A 22811-nucleotide genomic window follows, 5' to 3' on the forward strand; every position below is an offset into this window, starting at 1 on the left:
CAGGTGTGTGCAATTATTTATTACATTTACATTACATTTAAGTCATTTAGCAGACGCTCTTATCCAGAGCGACTTACAAATTGGTGCATTCACCTTATGATATCCAGTGGAACAACCACTTTACAATAGTGCATCTAACTCTTTTAAGGGGGGGGGGGGGGGGTTAGAAGGATTACTTTATCCTATCCTAGGTATTCCTTAAAGAGGTGGGGTTTCAGGTGTCTCCGGAAGGTGGTGATTGACTCCGCTGACCTGGCGTCGTGAGGGAGTTTGTTCCACCATTGGGGTGCCAGAGCAGCGAACAGTTTTGACTGGGCTGAGCGGGAACTGTACTTCCTCAGAGGTAGGGAGGCGAGCAGGCCAGAGGTGGAATTTATCAGGTAGAACAGAAAACCAGCAGGCTCCGGACCTCGTAGGGTAGGATTTGAGTACTCCTGGTCTACAGCTGATCATAAGGTATTCTAACTCAGGCGAGCAGAACCTCAAGTCTTCCATAATATTCGAGATCGCGCAACTGTTAACAGAGATACACACCACCCCCCTGAGTTTAACCAACGCTTCCGTTCTGTCCTGCCGATTGTATAGAAAAACCAGCTCGGTTTATGTTTTCCATGTCCTTGTTCAGCCATGTCTCGGAGAAACATGGGATATTATAGTTCTTCAAATCACGTTGATAGGATAGTCTTGAACCGAGGTCGTCCAGTTTATTCTCCACTGATTGCACATTTGCCAATAGAATGGAGGGTGGAGGTTGTTTATTCACTCGCCGACGTAGTCTCATCTGGTATCCCGCACGCCGGCCTCTATAATGCCGCCTCTTCCGTTATCGAGTGTCAGGGTTTTGGGCCTGGTCTGAGCAGAATGTCCTTTGCCGCTGACTCACTGAAGTAGAAAGCCTCGTAGAAAGGATAGCGGAAACGTGTGCAAAAAAAGTTAAGATCTCTCATGCAATTGTTTGGACTAATGATTGCACCCCTTGACAGACCGCTAGGTCAGTGTATAGCCTACACATCATTGCTCAGTGCACTGTCAAGAAATATACAAATATAATGCACTTGAGTGTAGGGTACCTTTTCCAATATTTAGTATTTTTTTATGGCCTGGGAAATAATATCTTTCATTGATTGTTTTGCCAGATGGATCATTTGTGGGAGGGGGCAGCTCTGACAGTCAATAACGTAGCCTAGGGATTGACAAGTAGAACGTAATAAATACTAAAGTTAAGCTATCTGCCATTCATCTTTCAACAAGGAATAAAGGAAACGGTCATCGAGGATTGCAAAAAGTCAGAAATATGGAAGGTAATGGGACTGGATCTGTTTCTTTTGACACGACACTCACTGTTGCGTTCTTGAATGTATTGCCTGCATTGCTTCACCGTTCCATCACTTAGACCATGTTATTGGGTTAAGTGCCGTATTCCCGACTGCACACAACCCAGTCATTGTTTTGATACACTGCTGCTTGGGAATGCATTGTATGCTGTGCTTATGATGGACATCTCTCTTGTCTAATGTGAAACATTCAACACAATCAAAAGGTATCATATCGAGGTCATAGCATACATCTTTTCTTTCTCAGATATTGATACTGGACCACTTCACCACCAAGCTTCTGTCGACGTGCTGCAAAATGTCCGACCTGATGCAGGAGGGAATCGCAGTATGTCACACTAATGGAAATGATCATTTTCATAGATGTCTACTGTTTGGCCTTACTTCTGACCGTTGCGGATTGTAACCATGATTTCAGGTCAACAATATGACAGCAATTGTGGTTGACTTCGATTGTAATTGGAGAATTACATTGCAAGTGGACGTTTTCACACGTCAAAGTGACGCTTCTGTTTCATGTAGAAGGGATATGAAAATATTAGATCCCTGTAAGACTGTCTGTTTTGTTATATGCAAGATGGATATAAGAATGTGTCCCCACAACAGCATAAGCAAGACTGACATATCATTAGCATAGAACTTCTTATGTACTCAATTAATAGTACAAATAATCCAAGGCTACTTCGAATATGTTTAAAGCAGTGAAAAGTGGTGTTATTGATATCCGCGCCATGAACTGAAATTACACTGTATTTTCTCTTAGTTGTGGAGGACCTCTACAAAAGCATAGAGCCTTTACTGGAAATGAAGGCCATCTACTTCATGACCCCGACAGGAAAGGTTCGACATCATTAAATGTCTCTACACCATACTCCACCTCAATAGGAAAACGTCTATATTGATCATCATTACGAACAAAATAGTACAACTTGTTCTTCATGTGTTCTAGGTTTGACAGGGCTGTGAATGTGTATTTGTAGTGAAATATTTCCATTCTGTGCTGACAGTTTGTGGATGCCTTCATTGGTGACTTCAAGCTGAAACCTAAGTACAAAGCAGCATATGTTTATTTCACTGACTGTAAGTATATACTGAGGCAAGAAATATTCTGTCTTTATGATTATAAACCCCTTTTTGATTGTCAATTCTGGAACTCTCCCCCCTTCAGATTGTTCTGATGAGATGTTCAGCAAGATGAAACAGTACAGTGCAAAATATATACGTGTCTGCAAGGAAATAAACATTTTCTTCTTGCCCCAGGAGTCCCAAGTAAGTTTTTTAAATGTTCTATTCACATAAGAAACTGTTACTTTCCCTTACAAAATAACTTGCACCATGTTAGTTAGGTTATTCATTTTTGTTGGTCTGTGAGTGTCTGTTGGTGCTGGATTTCCATAGGACAAAAAGGTACACAAAATCCTGGAAGGGCGTTGCTCTAGAATCTTAATATGATGTTATACAATGTGGCAATCTGTCAACGCTAGGATTCTGTAACGGAATATCTGGATACAGGTAACACTTGTAGGTTTCATTATTCAAAAGACCTGTTCTGTTGTCAGGAGAAAATGCTTGAGGGGTGTGACTTGGATTCTATGATGTGTGTTTTATCCCTCTAAAAAAAAAGATTTTAAGAATGCAGAACCATGGGAAGATTATCAGTTACCGTGTGTTGATGGCACCTAGTATTGAGAGTGAAGCTGAACACAATGAACTCAGTCAAAATGATTGGTTTTCATAAATGGCATAAACACTTTTCTGGATTCTCATCCTCTCATCCATGTATAACATCATATTTAATCCTTTTATGAAGTTAATCTGGGTAGTATCATTTTATTTATTTAACATTTATTTAACTAGGCAAGTCAGCTAAGAACAAATTCTTATTTACAATGACTGCTTACCCCGGCCAAACCCTAACCCGGATGACACTGGGCCAATTGTGCGGGACTCCCAATCACGGCTGGTTGAGATGGCTGGTTGAGATACAGCCTGGAATCAAACCAGGGTCTGTAGTGACGCCTCTAGCACTGAGATGCAGTGCCTTAGATCGCTGCGCCACTCGGGAGTCCTAGTTCCTAATCACCAAGTTAATTTACAAAGGATCATAGCTACATAAAATGTCGGTCCCAATTTAGTATTTTCTTGTTCGAATATCTGATCAGAATCTATAGATAAAGTTGGATTCCCAAATTTTATTTTTAGGTCACATGCGCCGAATACAGAAACGCTCTTGGTAAAAGGTGTGGCTTATCATGAGAGAGAGTAACTCAGGTGAGCAAAATCTTGAGACTTCCTTATATTTCATGCACAAGCTGTTGTTTACAAATATACATAGACCGCCACCACTTGTCTTACCAGAGGCCGCTGTTCTATTGGCGAAGAAGCTTAAAACCCGCCAGCTGTATGTTATTCATGTCGTCATTCAGCCATGACTCGGTGAAACATAATATATTACAGTTTTTAATGTCCCGTTGGTAGGATATACATGATCGTAGTTTGTCTATTTTATTATCGATTGATTTTACATTGGCTAATAGGACTGATGGTAAAGGTAGATTACCTTCTCGGCGACGGATCCTTACAAGGCACCCGGACTTTCGTCCTCGATACCTCTGTCTCTTTCTCCTGCGAATGATGGGGATGAGGGCCTTGTCGGGCATCTGAAGTAAATCCTTCCCGTCCGACTCATTGAAGAAAATGTATTCCTCCAGTACGGGGTGAGTAATCGCTGTCCTGATATCTAGAAGCTCTTTTCGGTCATAAGACACAGTGGCAGAAACATTATGTAAAAAATATGCTACAAATAACTCAAAAAAACATACACAATAGCACAATTGGTTATGGGATCGTATACGGTCAGCCATCTCCTTCGGCGCCATTTTCAATGCTGTATATTACATATGAACTGATGTATACCAATCCACATGAACTAATGTAAACCAATCCTTTATCTTTCAGGTGTTCACTTGTGATAACCCTGGGGCCTTCCGCAGTATCTACAGCCCTCACAGTAGTCAGGACAAAGGGAAGCCACCAGAGACTCTGGCAGCCCAGATCGTCACAAGGTGTGCCACGCTGGATGAGTACCCAGGGGTCAGATAGCATAAGGAGCTCTGATCTCCTCTTTCTCAGTTTACACCCCTTCTCCTTACACCACTCCAGTGTTTCTGCTGCAGTCATTTAGCTGTGGCGCTGCACCATGGGAAAATCCTTACCGCCATGCCCAAAAAATATAGAACATAAAAATATTTCTGCCGAGGCGCACTTTGAAGATACTAGAACAGTCCACATTTACTTTTCCTCTGCTAACAAAACAAGTAATGAATAGAAAAATCAGACAACCCCGTAGTAGAATAGTTTATCTAGTTACCTAGTCAGATTGTTTTTGTGCTTTAAAAAAAGCTTTCCAAGCTTTCAGGGATCCCAGCATTCTATTCCTACTTTATTTATTTCTCAACCCCATAAATATGCGCAAACAGAACCAATTTAAGCTCAGAGTTTTTAGCGGTGGCATGGGTACCCCGGGTGGCATTTTACCCCCAGAGTTTTTAGCGGTGGCATTGGTAGGCCTACATTATATTCACTATGCTTAGGCAACACAGCTGTGTTTTTTGGGACATACAATTCATCAGTATGATGCTAAGTAGTTAAAATGTCACATTTGGGATCTAGCTAATGATAAGGTCAGTAGGGTAAATGCAGATAGGCAACCCCATGCTTCAGCCTATTTATTTATAGCCACTATGCTACATCAGTTGGGCTACAGGTGATAACGCTTATTGCTAATAGCATACCTGATAATATGGACCGTGCATAGTCTATATGCATGGTCCAAAATGTAAAAGTAATTTAAACAAATACATTTACCAATATGCTATTGGGCTCATTTGTGGCTATATATACAAGTTTGGTGTCAGCATAATATTCTTTTCATATTTTTTCTTTCAATTGATTGTTCTTTTTTTATGGACCCCCAAAACAAGGGGGATGGAACCCCTTTTTAACCCCCGCTCCCCTTCACCCCAATGCTACAAATTTCGCAGGAGGAACCGCTGCGTCCCTCCTTCGCTGCAGCCCCCAAGCACATTCTTAGAATTGCATTATATAACCGTCGGATTTAAAATGGTATTATATAAATGTCTGTAATGTATGAATATATACGTGTTCTGTAGCCACACCTTGATTGTTTGCTCACAGAAAACAGTCAGTCACTGCAACAACCCTTGGATGAATAGCCATCTAACTATTATGATATCACATTTATATATACTTTTTTGTCTCAACTGAGCTTTTAGTAAGAACCTTCTAAATTGAATAGAAATGGTAAAAAAAAATGTTTATGTTTATTTTCCATAATATCCATGATTTTTTAAATTTTTATATAACCCATGCCTGACAATGTTTATTCCTTTCATGGAGACCATGTTGGATAATACCACTCTGGATAATGCCAAGCAGCTAGCAGCGCTGGTGGATAACAAACTGGCCCAGCATTACGAGATGGAAGATAACGACAAGAAGAGGGTGAGGTGGCCATCTTGCCTGCTGTTTGCAGGGTGTTGACTCAATAAATAAGGACTTAACCTCGTGTGTCAGAAAATGTGTTATGGATATCATCAAAGAAGACGGATACCAGCCAATAGGTGACATAAAGACTATAATGACATGGCCCTAGACTAGGGGTGTCCAAATTACGGCCCAGGGGGTGACGGCGAGGAAATCATTGTAAAAAATGAGTGCGGCACTCCTGACCTAGTTGAAGAATGAATGCAGCTCCCGGGGCAAAATGAGTTTGACACCCCTGCCCTAGACATTGTCTTGATGTATTTAGTTGAAAGGTTAGTAGGGGTCATTTGTATTAGTAAGTCATTTAAATATCAGTATCTGGCTGGCCATGTACTGTAATTGCTTAACACTACAAAGTGTAACACTACAATGTAAATGACACCTCTTTCTTTCTTTCTGTGTGTGATTTGTTGTTCCCTCAGGGAAAGACCCATGCCCAGCTGCTCATCCTTGAGAGTGGCTTTGACCCTGTGACTCCCATCCTACATGAGCTGACCTACCAGGCTGTGGCCTACGAGAACAACACATACAAGAACAACACATACAAGTAAGACCCCAGCTCAGACCCAGAATTATTTTAAAAATGTTTTATTCTGTATTCAGATCCCCTTTAGCTGATGACTTAGTGACCATTTTGTCTCCCTGTGGTCCACTCTCCTTTGATTTCCTGTCTTGTGTGCAGTGTTTTTGTTCTCACTTGTTCTGGAATGTCTGACTGGGTAAAAATACATTGATACAGTAGATCGAAAGGAAAAGCTCTTTTAGCTTGCCATGTGCCTGAAGCATGTTCTTTGCTACATGCTGTGAACAGAACTACAGTGCCTTCAGAAAGTATTCATCCTTTGTGTCACTGGGCTACACGCAATACCCCGTAATGTCAAAGTGTAATTATGTTTTTAGACATTTTTACAAATTCATAAAATCTGAAAGGCTGGAATGTCTTCAGTCATTAAGTTTTCAACCCCTTTGTTATGGCAATCCTAAATAAGTTAATTGGGAAAAACAAGTCACATAATAATTTGCATTGACTCGCACTGTGTGCAATATGAATGACTACTTCCTCTGTACCCGACAAATACAATGAATTACCTGTCCCTCAGTCAAGCAGTGAATTTCAAACACAGATTCAACCACAAAGACCAGGGAGGTTTTCCAATACCTTACAAAGAAGGGCACATATTTGTAGATCCCCAAAAAATAAGACATTAAATATCCCTTTGACCATGGTGAAATTATAAATTACACTTTGGATGGTGTATCAATACACCCAGTCACTACAAAGATACAGGAATCCTTCCTAACTTATTTGACGGAGAGGAAGGAAACCGCTCCGAGATTTCAACATGATGCCAATGGTGACTTTAAAACAGTTAGAGTTTAATGGCTGTGATAGGAGAAAACTGAGGCTGGATCAACATTGTAGTTACTCTAAAATGCTAACCTGAATGAGAAGGAAGTCTGTACAGAACATAGTTAAAGTCGGAAGTTTATATACACTTAGGTTGGAGTCATTAACTCGTTTTTCAACTACTCCACAAATATCTTGTTAACAAACTATAGTTTCGGCAAGTCGGTTAGGACATCTACTTTGTGCATGATACAAGTAATTTTTCCAACAATTGTTTACAGACAGATTATTTCACTTATAATTCACTATTTCACAATTCCGGTAGGTCAGAAGTTTACATACACTAAGTTGACTGTGCCTTTAAACAGGTTGAAAAATTCCAGAAAATGATGTCATAGCTTAGAAGCTTCTGATAGGCTAATTGACCTAATTTGAGTCAATTGGAGGTTTACCTGTGGATGTATTTCAAGGCCTACCTTCAAATTCAGTGCCTCTTTGCTTGACATCATGGGAAAATCAAAAGAAATCAGCCAAGACCTCAGAAAAACATTTGTAGACCTCCACAAGTCTGGTTCATCCTTGGGAGCAATATCCAAACGCCTGAAGGTACCACGTTCATCTGTACAAACAATAGTACGCAAGTATAAACACCATGGGACCACGCAGCCGTCGTACCGCTCAGGAAGGAGACGCGCTCTGTCTCCTAGAGATGAACGTACTTTGGTGTGAAAAGTGCAAATCAATCCCAGAACAACAGAAAAGGACCTTGTGAAGATGCTGGAGGAAACAGCTACAAAAGTATCTATATCCACAGTAAAACGAGTCATATATCGACATAACCTGAAAGGTCGCTCTGCAAGGAAGAAGCCACCGCTCCAGAACCGCCATAAAAAAGACAGATTACGGTTTGCAACTGCACATGGGGACGAAGATCGTACTTTTTGGAGAAATGTCCTCTGGTCTGATGAAACAAAAATAGAACTGTTTGGCCATAATGACCATTGTTTTGTTTGGAGGAAAAAGGGGGAGGCTTGCAAGTCGAAGAACACCATCCCAACTATGAAGCACAGGGGTGGCAGTATCATGTTGTGGGGGTGCTTTGCTGCAGGGGGGACTGGTGCACTTCACAAAATGGATGTCATCATGAGGATGGAAAAATGATGTGGATATATTGAAGCAACGTCTCAAGACATCAGTCAGGAAGTTAAAGCTTGGTCGCAAATGGGTCTTCCAAATGGACAATGACCCCAAGCATACTTCCAAAGTTGTGTCAAAATGGCTTAAGGACAACAAAGTCAAGGTATTGGAGTGGCAATCACAAAGCCCTGACCTCGATCCAATAGAAAATTTGTGGGCAGAACTGAAAAAGTGTGTGCGAGTAAGGAGGCCTACAAGCCTGACTCAGTTACACCAGCTCTGTCAGGAGGAATGGCCCAAAATTCACCCAACTTATTGTGGGAAGCTTGTGGAAGGCTACCCAAAACGTTTGACCCAAGTTGAACAATTTAAAGGCAATGCTACAAAATACTAATTAAGTGTATGTACACTTCTGACCCACTGGGAATGTGATGAAAGAAATTAAAGCTGAAATAAATCACTCTACTATTATTCTGACATTTCACATTCTTAAAATAAAGTGGTGATCCTATCTGACCTAAGACAGGGAATTTTTACTTGGATTAAATGTCAGGAATTGTGAAACTGAGTTTAAATGTATTTGGCTAAGGTGTATGTCAACTTCTGACTTCAACTGTATATCCTGTTTTCAATAAGGCACTAAGGTTAAACTGCAAATAATGTGGAAAAGAAATTCACTTTATGTCCTGAATGCAAGCTATATGTTTGTGGCAAACATCACATCACTGAGTACCACTCTTCATATTTTCAAGCATGGTAGTGGCTGCATCATGTCATCAGCAAGGATAAAAAGCAACTGAAACGTAATACAATATCCTAGAGGAAAACCTGGTCCGGTCTGCTTTCCAACAGACACCGGGGAACAAATTCACCTTTCAGCAGAACAATAACCAAAATCACAAGGCTGAATATACACTGGAGTTCCTTACCAAGACGACATTGAATGTTCCTGAGTGGCCTAGTTTAAGTTTTGACTTAAATCGGCTTGAAAATCTATGGCAACACTTCAAAATGGCTGTATAGCAATGATCAACAACCAACTTGACAGAGTTTGAAGAAGTAAAAAAAGAATGTGCAAATGTTGTTCAATCCAGTTGTGTAAAGCTCTTACATCTAGCTGTAGTTACTGCCAAAGGTGATTCAAAAATGTTATCGACTCAGGGGCTTGATTACTTATCTAATCAATATATATTTGTGTTGCCTCTCGAGTGGCGTTGCGCTCTAAGGCACTGCATCGCAGTGTTCCGGCCGGCCGTGACCGGGAGTCCCATAGGACGGTGCACAATTGGCCCAGTGTTGTCCGGGTTTGGCCGGAGGGACTGTACTTGGCTCATCGTGCTCTAGCGACTCCATGTGGCGGGGCGGACTCCTGCAAGCTGACCCCAATCATCAGTTGAACGGTATTTCCTCCGAAATATTGGTGCAGGGGTTAAGGGAGGGGGTGTTAAGAAGCGCGGCTTGGTGGGTCATGTTTCGGAGGACCCATGACTCGACCTTCGCCTCTTCCGAACCTGTTGGAGTTGCAGCGATGAGACAAGGTTGCAATTGGATATCACAAAATTGGGGAGGAAAAGGGGGTAAAAAAGATTATCTAAAGATATATTAGTGTTTTATATTACATGTTCGACTTTTTCTTCCACTTTGACATTACAGTTTTGTGTAGATTGTTGGCAATTAATTTCATTAAATCCATTTTAATACCACCTTTTCGCATAACAAAATGTGTAAAGTCTAGGCGTGTGAATACTTTCTGAAGGCAATGTACATACAGTGCATTTGTATTCAGGCCTCTTGACTTTTTCCACATTTTGTTACGTTACAGCCTTATTCTAAAATTGATTAAATCGTGCCCCCCCATCAATCTACAAACATTACCCCATAATGACAAAGTGTAAACATTACATTTTTTTTGCAAATTGTGTATATATATATATATATATATGTATATTTTAAATACCTTATTTACTTAAGTATTCAGACCCTTTGCTATGAGACTCGAAATTGAGCTCAGGTGCATCCTGTTTCCATTGATCTTGAACATCCTTGAGATGTTTCTACAACTTGATTGGAGTCCACCTGTGGTAAATTCAGTTGCAAATTTGCAAAAATGTCAAACCTGTTTTTGCTTTGTTGTGTGTGTGTGATCAATTTTAGAATAAGACTAATGTAACAATGTGGACAAAGTCTAGGGGTCTGTATATTTTCTGAATGCACTGTATAATCCACCACCACGATGATGTAAAACACACATTGTTCATTCACTTGTTTCTCTGTCCAGATACAAGTGTAAAGATGGTTCTGAGAAGGAGGCCCTGCTGAATGAGAATGACGAGCTGTGGGTTAGACTCAAGCACATTCACATTGCGGAGGTATCAGAGTGAGTATCAGAGATAGTTTAGAAGTTATTCCAATTTTCTATCTATTTCAGTTAATTATCTTCATGATAACCATTGTAACAATCTAATTTATTTTTTATATTCTAGACAAATACCTAAACTAGTGAAGGAAATTTCTGCCAACAAAAAACAGCCAGGATGGGAAGGTATGTTTTTTGTTACATTTGTGTTAGGGGGCTGCGATGGTAATTGAGTAACTGTGTGTAACGGCAGTCTGTAACGTCCTGACCAGAGTTCTTATGTGTTTTGCTTGTTTAGTGTTGGTCAGGACGTGAGCTGGGTGGGAATTCTATGTTGTGTGTCTAGTTCGTCTGTTTCGGTGTTCAGCCTAATATGGTTCTCAATCAGAGACAGCTGTCAATCGTTGTCCCTGATTGAGAATCATATATATGTGGCTTGTTTTGTGTTGGGGATTGTGGGTGGTTGTTTCCTGTCTCTGTGTTTGTGTTCTGCACCAGATAGGACTGTCGTTTTTTTCACGTTTGTTGTTTTGTATTGTAAGTGTTCACAGTTCGTTATATTAAACATGTTGAACACAAACTGCGCTGCATTTTGGTCCTCTCCTTCATCCCAGGAAGAAAGCTGTTACACAGTCTAGCTCTTCCTCCTCCTCAGACGAGGAGAGGCAACAAGGATCTGAGGACCAATGTGCAGCGTGGTAATTTTCCATGATGAATTTAATAGACAAGACGAACACTGACACGAAAATACACTTGATAATTACAAAACGACAAACGACGTTAAACAGACCTGAACATGAGAACTACATAAAACGAAGAACGTACGAACAGGAAAGAACGAACGAACGAACGAGACGAGACAGTACCGTGTGGTGCAACAAACACCGACACAGCAACAATCACCCACAAACAAACAATGAGAACAGCCCACCTTAATATGGTTCTCAATCAGAGGAAACGTCAAACACCTGCCTCTAATTGAGAACCATATCAGGCAACACATTTAACCCAATATAGAAACACATAACATAGAATGCCCACCCCAACTCACGCCCTGACCAACTAAACACATACAAAAACAACAGAAAACAGGTCAGGAACGTGACACTGTGTTAATGACGGTTATTGATGAAGACTGTCATGAAAACAAAATAACTGTCAAAATGTTTAAATTGGCTTACATTCATTTTAGGATTTTTTTATGTACTGAATACACTCGCATTAACATCTGCTAACCATGTGTATTTGACCAATAAAATGTGATTTCAATTTGATTTGAGTGTTTACTAATGATTATAAGCAATAACAACAAAAATTATTCAACAGCAGTCGACAAGGTTGTTCTGGCTCAGAGGCCTATATGCACTAATGTTGGGTCAAATGGACAATGTGCCAATCCTGACATGGTATAATTTGATATGGAATCCTTTCTTAATTTATAGATCAGGCCCTGTCCTGGCCGATATGCTGCCCTAGTTGAGACAAAAAAAGTAGGATAGTAGCCTAGGCTATACAGTATCGGCCCACAATGCACTTTTATGAATGCCCATGTGGTTTTCCGTTAATGTAACCAAAATGACGGATTAATTCATTTTTATGCATGTATTAATTACAGCAATTTACCATTCTCGTGTTTGCAGAGTAAAAAAGCTGCTACACTTCTTTGTAAGGCACTGACGTGCTCCATGTGAGCAATGAGCATGTCTGGTTTCTCTGTCCTGTAAATGTTGACGGAGCGTGCTCGAGCCTGAGCAGGCATTAGGACCGTCCCCGACTAAAATAAATAAATAATTATTATCATGGTCGACCGAGAGTCGTCCTGTTCTTTCGACCAATGAAAGGCCGCACTGAAGATTGTTTCAGAACCGCGGACAGCGACCGTGTCCAACGTGGGAGAAAGCACACTTGTTATAAAATATTTGATTTATTAGTGTTGCACCATTATTTTGACATAATATACCCATGTCACATGCCTTAGAGTGATGGACTGTGCAATCCCTGTGGCCTACACAATGGATTATTCCATTGAGACAGGTGTCTTGTGCACCATGAACAAAAAAACAAAAACAAATTGTGACTGCTCGACTGAAGAAATCTCGGTCAACCAACAGCCTATTGAGCAAACAATAGACCAGTTGACTAAATGGGGTCAGCCCTAGCACGCATTGAAGTACCTGGCCTGCTTCTCACAAATGCAGGAAAGTGCCCAGCTGGGCTTTTGCCATTGTTTTCTTTACCTCACACAGTAAGCGAAGTAACTTAATTTTTATAAATAATTAATTCAAATTATAATAGTTCCTCACAGTATCTTTCCAAGAAAAATCTTTCAAACACTCTCCCTCTTGATAATCAGTGTCGCTGATAAATAGGCTATAGACATGTTGCGTGTATTTATTTATATTGTAATGATTGTGAATTTCATCTCAGCATAGCTTAGCATAGCACAACTGTCCCATTCATACTTTCATATTTTCATTATCAATTCATTGTCTTATAGCCTGCTTTCAGGAAAGCATAAGGTATGCCTAGAGTTATAAAATATGTTTTAAGGGAGAAATGTTTTCTCCTGTGTCTGACATATGCTGGTGGCTTTGATTGATGGGCGTGTGAGTTTGCTGGAGGTGTGTTTTGTAAACAGCCTGGAGGTGTGTTTTGGGTCATTGTTTTGTTGAAAAACAAATGATAGTCCCACTAAGCTCAAACCAGATGGGATGGCGTATCGCTACAGAATGCTGTGGTAGCCATGCTGGTTAAGTGTGCCTTGAAATCTAAATAAATCACTGACAATGTCACCAGCAATGCACCATCACACCTCCTCCTCCATGCTTTACGGTAGGAACCACACATCCGGAGATCATCCTTTCACATACTCTGTGATTCACAAAGACACGGCGGAACCAAAAATCTCAAATTTGGACTCATCAGACCAAAGGACAGATTTCCTCCAGTCTCTAATGTCCATTGCTCGTGTTTCTTGGCCCAAGCAAGTCTCCTCTTCTTAATGATCCTTAATTTGTGGTTTCTTTGCAGCAATTCGATCATGAAGGCCTGATTCACGCAGTCTCCTCTGAACAGTTGATGTTGAGATGTGTGTTACTTGAACTCTGAAGGCTGCAATTTGAGGTGCAGTTAACTCTAATGAACTTATCCTCTGCAGCAGCGGTAACTCTGGGTCTTCCTTTCCTGTGGCAGTCCTCATGAGAGTCAGTTTCATCATTATTCTTGATGGTTTTTGCGACTGCACTTGAAGAAACGTTCAAAGTTATTGAAGTTTTCTGCGTTGACTGACCTTCATGTCTTAAAGTAATGATGGACTGTCGTTTCTCTTTGCTTATTTGAGCTGCTCTTGCCAAAATATGGACTTGATCTTTAGCCCAAATAGGGCTATCTTCTGTATACCACCCCTACCTTGTCAAACACAACTGATTGGCTCAAACGCATTAAAAAAGAAAGAAATTCCACAAATTAACTTTTAACAAGGTACACCTGTTAATTGAAATGCATTCCAGGTGAATTTCTCATGAAGCTGGTTGAGAGAATGCCAAGAGTATGCAAAGTTATCATCAAGGCAAAGGGTGGCTACTTTGAAAAATCGCAAATATAAAATGTGAAAAGAAACAACCCTTTTTCAGAACCCTGTCTTTCAAAGACGGTAGGCAATTAAGGTCACAGTTATGAAAACTTAGGACACTAAAGAGGCCTTTCTACTGACACTGAAAAACACCAAAAGAAAGATGCCCAGGGTCCCTGCTCATCTGCGTGAACGTACCTTAGGCATGCTGCAATGAGGCATGAGGACTGCAGATGTGGCCAGGGCAATAAATTGCAATGTCCGTACTGTGAGACGCCTAAGACAGCGCTACAGGGAGACGGAACGGACAGCTGATTGTCCTCGCAGTGGCAGACCACGTGTAACAACACCTGCACACGATCGGTACATCCAAACATCACATCTGCGGGACAGGTACAGGATGGCAACAACAACAAGTTACACCAGGAACACACAATCCCTCCATCAGTGCTCAGACTGTCCACAATAGGCTGCGAGAGGCTGGACTGAGGGCTTGTAGGCCTGTTGTAAGGCAGGTCCTCACCAGACATCACCCGCGATAACGTCGCCTATGGGCACAAACCCACCGTCGCTGGACCAGACAGGACTGGCAAAAAGTGCTCTTCACTGATGAGTTGCGGTTTTGTCTCGCCAGGGGTGATGGTCGGATTCACGTTTATCGTCGAAGGAATGAGCGTTACACTGAGGCCTGTACACTGGAGCGGGATCGATTTGGAGGGGGAGGTTCCGTCATGGTCTGGGGCGGTGTGTCACAGCATCATCGGACTGAGCTTGTTGTCATTGCAGGCACTCTCAATGCTGTGTGTTACAGGGAAGAAATCCTCCTCTCTCATGTGGTACCCTTCCTGCAGGCTCATCCTGACATGACCCTTCAGCATGACAATGCCACCAGCCATACTGCTCGTTCTGTGTGGGATTTCCTGCAAGACAGGAATGTTAGTGTTCTGGCATGGCCAGCGAAGAGCCGGATCTCAATCCCATTGAGCACGTCTGGGACCTGTTGGATCGGAGGGTGAGGGCTAGGGCCATTCCCCCCAGAAATGTCCGGGAACTTGCAGGTGGAACAGTGGGGTAACATCTTACAGCAAGAACTGGCAAATCTGGTGCAGTCCATGAGGAGGAGATGCACTGCAGTACTTAATGCAGCTGGTGGCCACACCAGATACTGACTGTTACTTTTGATTTTGAACCCCCCCCCTTTGTTCAGGGACAGATTATTATTTTTCTGTTAGTCACATAGTCACATGTCTGTGGAACTTGTTCAGTTTGTCTGTTGTTGAGTCTTGTAATGTTCATACAAATATTTACACATGTTAATTAAGTTTGCCGAAAATAAACGCAGTTGACAGTGAGAGGACGTTTCTTTTTTTGCTGAGTTTGTTTTGATTTGTTTAACACTTTTTTTGGTTACTTCATGATTCCATATGTGTTATCTCATAGTTTTGATGTCTTCACTATTATTCTACAATAAAGAAAAACCCTTGAATGAGTATGTGTCCAAACCTTTGACTGGTACTGTACATTTTGGGGTATGTTTTTTACCTACGCACGGTTTATAAATGAGGTCCCAGGACCTTGTGTCCCTGGAGGAGTTAAAAGGACAAATGGATAAACAGGTTGTTGGGACATGTAGTTGTTTCTAGTTGTCACCTGCTGTCACTAGTTTGCGTGGACTTTTGTAAGGAAGCATGTTTTTCTTCACCCACACCACACATATACCTACACACACATCCACTCACTGTTTTTTTTGCTGTTGTGTTTGTGCTGTTGCCAGTGTCTTCTGTCTGTTTTGTCTTAAATATTATTATTTTTTTAGTTTTTATCCCAGCCCCCGTCCCCACAGGAGGCTTTTTGCCTCTTACCAGGCCATCATTGTAAATAAGAATTTTTTCTTAATTGACTTGCCTGGTTAAATAAAATAAAGTAAAATCATTGTTTTTATCATTATTTTCTGTTTTCTAGATCACAATAAGTGTCTTATCCCAGCTTATGAAGAAGATGCCCCACTTCCGCAAGCAGGTGGCTCAGGTATGTAGCCCAATGTAACCTGGTCCGTTTTGGTTGTCATCCTGAGTTGGTCTGCTCTGTTTGGGTGTGATGCCTCTGAGGCCCAGGTTATTGTGGTGTTTCTTTTCCACCGGCTCTCTATGGAAATGATACTGTGGAAAAACAGGTCAGTCCTCTATTATGTGATTGGGTTTGTGATTGTGTGATTGGAAATTAAAGCTGTTCACTTATACTGCCATGTGGGAAAATGTATTGATATTACAATAAAATATTAGACTGTTTTTCTCAGCCATGTTTCTATGTCAACCACAGAAAACTGTCCATCTGAATTTGACTGAAGACTGTATGAACCACTTCCAGAAGAATGTGCAGAATCTCTGCAAAGCTGAGCAGGTATGCTTTACAGTGTCTCATATTTATGGACAAAATGTCACTGTTGTAATGTACTTGTCCCTTATGTATGACCTTGTGGTTTCTGACTGATGCTGTGTGTTCACTGTTGTGTAGGACCTGGCAGTAGGGTCTAATGTGGAGGGTCAGAAGGTGAAGGACCCGATGAGGACACTGCTTCCTGTGCTGCTGCATCCCCACGTCATCTACGACAAGATCAGAGCGGTTCTCCTCTACATCTTCAGCCTCAATGGCAAGTCTGCTGCTCTGACTCACCCTGTGCCCTCACAGTTTTAAAGAGAATCTTTAAATGTACATGTAAACATTTAGACGCTTTTTATATGGCGTCTATTCAATTGAAAATTCAAAGAAAGTCTACAGTTTGAAAATGGAAGATCATGAATTCCTTATGTGCCCCTTGACAAAGGTACCATTGGAGCTTCAGCTATAGGAATATTCCTTCAATATAATCTCTTTTCGTTTGGCCTGAGGTAACTTTAGTCAATTAGCATTTTTAAAACCTTTTTCTTTCTGGTTCTGAACAGGAACAACAGAGGAGAACCTGAACGAACTCATCCATCACGTTAAGATTCAGGAGGACAGAGAGTTTATTCTCAACTGGAGAGAACTAGGAGTCCCCATCATATCTTCGGTTAGTGAGATTTTATAGGGCATAGCCTACTGTATGTAGTTTGCTAGATCTTAGCATAGTCATAGCCCAGGTGGATTATACAGTACCATCAGTGTATTGTATTATAGTGTGGAACTTCACTAGTTTTATGGTTTTTTATCTTTTTTTTGCAATTCTTATTTTGTATCTTCTTACCTTTAAACTTGACTTTTATTTATGGTTTCGTTTCTATATCTCTCTTTCACTCTCTCCCTCTCTCCAGCCAAGCTTGTTCCCACTGCTTAGGTCGTCTCGAAGGGAGCGCTTTCAGGAAGAGACATACAACCTGTCCAGATGGACACCTGTCTTCAAAGACCTGATGGAGGTCAGCGTAATGCAGACGATGATAACATTGATAAACCGTTTCTTTGTCTCACAGAACAGAACTGTGTCACTTTTAGCTTTTTTCAGGCACAGGGAGGGAGGGAGTTACAAGGGCAGGGTGGAGCAGGAAGTGATGGGCCCAAACAGAGCCTGTATTCACAAAGTAGGAGTGCTAATCTAGGATCAGTTTACCCTTTTTAGATCTAGGTTCCATGGACAGTATGGACCTGATCGTAGATCAGCACTTCTTCTCTGAGACACTTTGTAGAGTTCGAGGTGTAAAAAATGCTCTGAATGTGAAGTTTTATTGCAGTTTTCATGAGTGCACCCCATAAAAGACACACCGGTAGCCTACACACCCGTTTCACACGTGTAGCTTGTTGTTATTATCTGTCAAAGTGGCACTACAATCAGAGGCTCCATGTGTAGCAACTGAAGTGGGAGATGTCTAATCATTGCCAAATGGAAGGAGTAGGCTACAATGATCAACCAACAGGTAGGCTGAGGTTTAATATGAATAGAGTTTTGATGCAGTCAAGACCGGCACTACCAGATGGTATGATAGATGGCAGCAGCAACTCTGTCAAACTAATGCCAGTCGGTTTGGCCACTTTTTTCTCACTATTTCTCTCCCTCCTTGCCACACACACCTGCCCCTGAGTCTCCATTGAAGTTTCCCACCCCCAAAAAGTTTTTCTTTAAAACGCATGTATTTCGACTCCAGATATCCGAAAACAAATCATGATATTATTCAAGTAGTGAAATCATTTCAAATGCCCATCCCTAAATTGAACAAAGGCTCTGATTACTCTACTAGGGATGGGCATTTTAAATGATTGCACTATTCAAATGTTCAGATAGTTGAAATACATGTTAAAAATGGATGGAGACCTGCTCACGCCATGACCTTGTTGCTGCCATAGGTTATCTATCATACCATCTGGAGGTAGTGCCTGTCTTGACTGCATCAAATCGTTGTAAAGAAGCTAGCTAGCTACAGTAGTCCGCTAAGTTAGCCAGCTAGCTCAAGTAGCAAGGGTAATTTAGGCTGTTTTGCTACGCTCCCTGTATTGGTCTACAACAACTCCTTTCATATGAAACAACAGCCTACCTTTTGGTTGATCATTGTGGGTGGGTATAATTTGTGGAACGTTCCAACAGGAATCCGTTCCAAAAACTTTGTAAATATCAAGGTTGCCAACAAACAATGCATACAGAGTCGTTTAACAGTAGAATGACATACCAGGTAGTGAGTGAGCTATGTAATTCCGTTTTTCACTCACCACGTTTATTCTGAAAAAATGTCTCTTCGTTCTGGTAGCCTCCTCATTTAGCCAACTTCATTCTGTAATTTTTGTAATTACCCATGGACCCTCTGTAGCGCCTCTGATTGACCGACAATAAACTACACGTGTGTAGGCTACCAGTGCATACTCATAAAAACTGTCATAAAACAATTTTATTAACATTTAGAATGTAATGGCCTTTCCTTGTAGGCTATGTTTATTTTATTTACCTAGGCAGGTCAGTTAAGAACAAATTCTTGTTTACAATGACAGCCTACCTCGGCCAAACCAGTGGCGGTTAGTGCCGTTTATGAGGGAGAAAGCTATCTTTTTTTTGTTCATGAGCATGGCCTTATTTCTATTACAGCATGTTGGATGACTGTCATTCATATTCCATTCACACAGTTCAATGTAACATAGATAGGTTTAGGCTACTACGTAATACTCAAATTTCCCCTGTACCCATCATGAGTTTGCTACAACCTAGCCTATGATGAGTTTACAACGTAGGTGCACACCGGTCCAGAGAAAAATGAGATGACAGACAGTGAGTGACACATGGACAGAGTGACATTCAATACTGCCTTGCACACACTTGCCTGCATCTAGCTTATCTAGGGTGTAATCATTAGTCCAACAGTTGCAAACGAGAGTTTCTATTGAACAAATTCTATTTTTATCCCCGTTTCGATTGCATCCGTTTAAGAAACTCATCGGATGGTTCTATAATCGAAAGAGTCCCTGCATACAAAAATACCTTTGTTATTTTGATTTACAATGATTTAACGTTTAAAAAACAAACAAATGAGCTTGTTAAGAAGCAAAGATTTTAAGTGGGCTTTTTTTACAGAAACAGATTTTGCCCATCTTAAGTCAGCACAAAGCAGATTGTGCAGTCAACCTTTCTACCTGTTTGGGATTATGGTAAGACTATTTATCAAATTGCAGCCTCCACTACTCTTAAACCCCTGGATGCCGTTTTATCATAGCGCCCTTTGATATATCACAGGAGACGACAGTTTTATTACTCATCACTGCATTCTTTACCAAAAGGTTGGCTGGACCTCTTTTAAAGTTGCGTAGATCACATCATTAAGCCCAGCTCCACAAGCTTCCAACTTACATAACTTGTCATTTTACATCTTAACTTCACTGTTATCAAACCCGTTCACTCTTGAGACTATTTTGGTGTCATCCGGGTTAGGGGAGGGTTTGGCCGGTAGGGATGTTCTTGTCCTATCGCGTTCTAGTGACTCCTGTGGCGGGCCGGGCGCAATGCACGCTGACACGGTCACCAGGTGTACAGTGTTTCCTTCGACACATTGGTGTGGCTGGCTTCCGGGTTAAGCGGGCATTGTATCAAGAAGCACTGTGGCTTGGCTGGGTTGTGTTTCAGAGGACATACGGCTCTCGACCTTCGCCTCTCCTGAGTCCGTACGGGAGTTGCAGCGATGAGACAAGACTGTAACTACCAATTGGATACCACAAAATTGGGGAGAGAAAGGGGTGGTGTTCCATGATGCTTTGGGGAACAAGCTGGACAAGAGGAATGGCCACAACAGTCAGAGTGCCCAGCAGCCATGGAACGGATCTAGGGCGGTTAAGTAAGATTCAAGATTTTTTAATTGTTACAATTGCAGTTGAGGTATTTGTTTTTGGTAAAGCATGGCAACAAACACGTGCACAAGGTTGACATTCATATATAAATTGCAACCAAAAGGATGGGTTGAGGAAGGGGTTATGGGGGTTAAAGAATGAGTGGCTGGGGAGCATTGGCACTCAAATCAAACTCAGAGGCTTCTCCCATCCCTGGCGTGTGTTATTCCAGTTTGTGACAATGAATGGTTCACGTTATTTTGCTGCATGTCAGTTATACAAGCTGAACTCTATAGCAGGAATCACCAACTAGATTCAGCGATGTATTTATAGAGCAGCTGGTCACGGGGCCGGAACATAGTTACTAATAATTTGTATACTACAAATTGACCACATTCTCAGATATAATATTTAACTACAACATCATTTCAAATCTTGCTTACATTTGTATATGATCTCTCTATAACGCTTGGGAATACTCGGGACTAGACCTCCAAAATGAAAATCCTTTGGAGACGATTTCTGGTATTGTTAGGCTTTTATGTCCAAGAATGAAAATCCCCAAAAATCTAAATTGTTTTATGGATTTGTTTTGGGCTCAGAACTTATTTTTGGGGTGGCGGGGCATGCAAATGAAACAGCCCACGTGCCAAATTCGGGCCTGCGGCCGACAGTTGGGGAACCCTGCTTTTATAGTCTAGATCTAGGATATGGAAGAGACACAGATGTGATTTTATTAATGAAAAAATCATAATATATATGATAATGTAACTTATTATTAAGTTCCAATCTCAGACATACTCTCTCTCTCCACACACCCTCCATATCTTAATCCCTCTCTCCTCTCCCAGTGCCCGTCAGAAACACAAGGTCAGTTCTCAGATTGAGCGGAGGAGTGGCTCCAGGCTCATCATCTTCGTCATCGGAGGGATCAGCTACTCAGAGATGCGCTGTGCCTACCAGGTCACACAGTCTGTCAAGTCCTGTGAGGTCCTCATAGGTGGGTACCAACAGCAGTGGGTGAATCTCAAAAGTATTCACTCTCATCGCTTCCAATGTGAATTGAGAAGACTTTTGAGATTCACCCAACCATTGTTATTGTTGCTATTTACAGCCCAGTCAGTACCTGTACTAGTGCTTGACACCCCCTGCTGTAAATAAATGGTAGTACAAAAAACAAGTAATTAATGGAAAATTATGATTCACAGTACAAAAGTATGGTTCTGTCATGGTCTTGAATGTCAGGCAAAACAACACTACAGAATGTTCTTCATCTGTCATTTTTATGACATTATTTTGTTAGTAAACAAACATGTAATTTTCATTAAATCTCCAGGATCATCCCACATTGTGACCTCGATCAAGCTCCTAGACGATATTCCGCCCCTGAGCAAACCAACTACCACCAAGGAGTCCTTTACAATAGTGAAGGAGTGACCCACCCTGTAACCCTTCCCCCAATGTAACACCAACCCCGCTCCCCTTTTCCCTGTACCCCTTCCTCGAACGTAACACCATCCCCCACCTCCCATGACTTGCCTAGTTAAATAAAAAATAAAAAAAATTCCATGAGCACAAAGCGCTCAATTTCCTCAATGGATGACTGAAGGGAATTCATATTCTAGATACTAGTCATTAGCTATGTGTGTTATTAATACTTCACTTTTGAGCCTGTTGCATATTTGTAACATAACCGTTGTGCCCTACCCTAAAGTACAGTCATGACTTTTTGAAATCAAATCTAACTGTGCGGGTGTGTCTCAAATGGCACCTTATAATAGGGCTCTGGTCAAATGTGTTGTACTGCTGGGGAATAGGGTGCCATTTGAGATGCACCCTGTGTGTTTGTTTTTGTCTCTCGTTAAAACATTCATAATGTTCCATGTTGGAAAGCCTGTGAGAAATGCTTAGAGATGTCATTTGGATGAAATAAGATGTAGATGAGCTAAGCTAAGGTTGTACATGTGATGTAAGCACTGTCTGCTGCTTGCTAAACTCTCTCACCCTGTATATTCTCACCAATATTATGATTATCAAGTGTTTTTAACAGATTATTTTTTATTGTATTGAACAACTGATAAATAAATGGATGTGGTTCAATGGTGTCTTCTTCTTTGGAGTGATTGCTCACTTTGTTAAAATTCTGCTGTGAAAAACAACTATACTGTAGTGCTAAAGCCATTTACTGAAACACTCATAGTGATCAAGGTTTTTTATAGAACGTGT

General features: G+C 41.2%; 1 pseudogene; it reads left to right on the plus strand.

Annotated features, from left to right (window-relative positions):
* Positions 1-963: 963 nt before the first annotated feature.
* Positions 964-22492, plus strand: LOC129856078 (syntaxin-binding protein 3-like; annotated as a pseudogene).
* Positions 22493-22811: the final 319 nt, after the last annotated feature.

This window comes from Salvelinus fontinalis, chromosome 5 (assembly GCF_029448725.1).
Source record: "Salvelinus fontinalis isolate EN_2023a chromosome 5, ASM2944872v1, whole genome shotgun sequence".
In the NCBI taxonomy this organism is placed as follows: Eukaryota; Metazoa; Chordata; class Actinopteri; order Salmoniformes; family Salmonidae; genus Salvelinus; species Salvelinus fontinalis.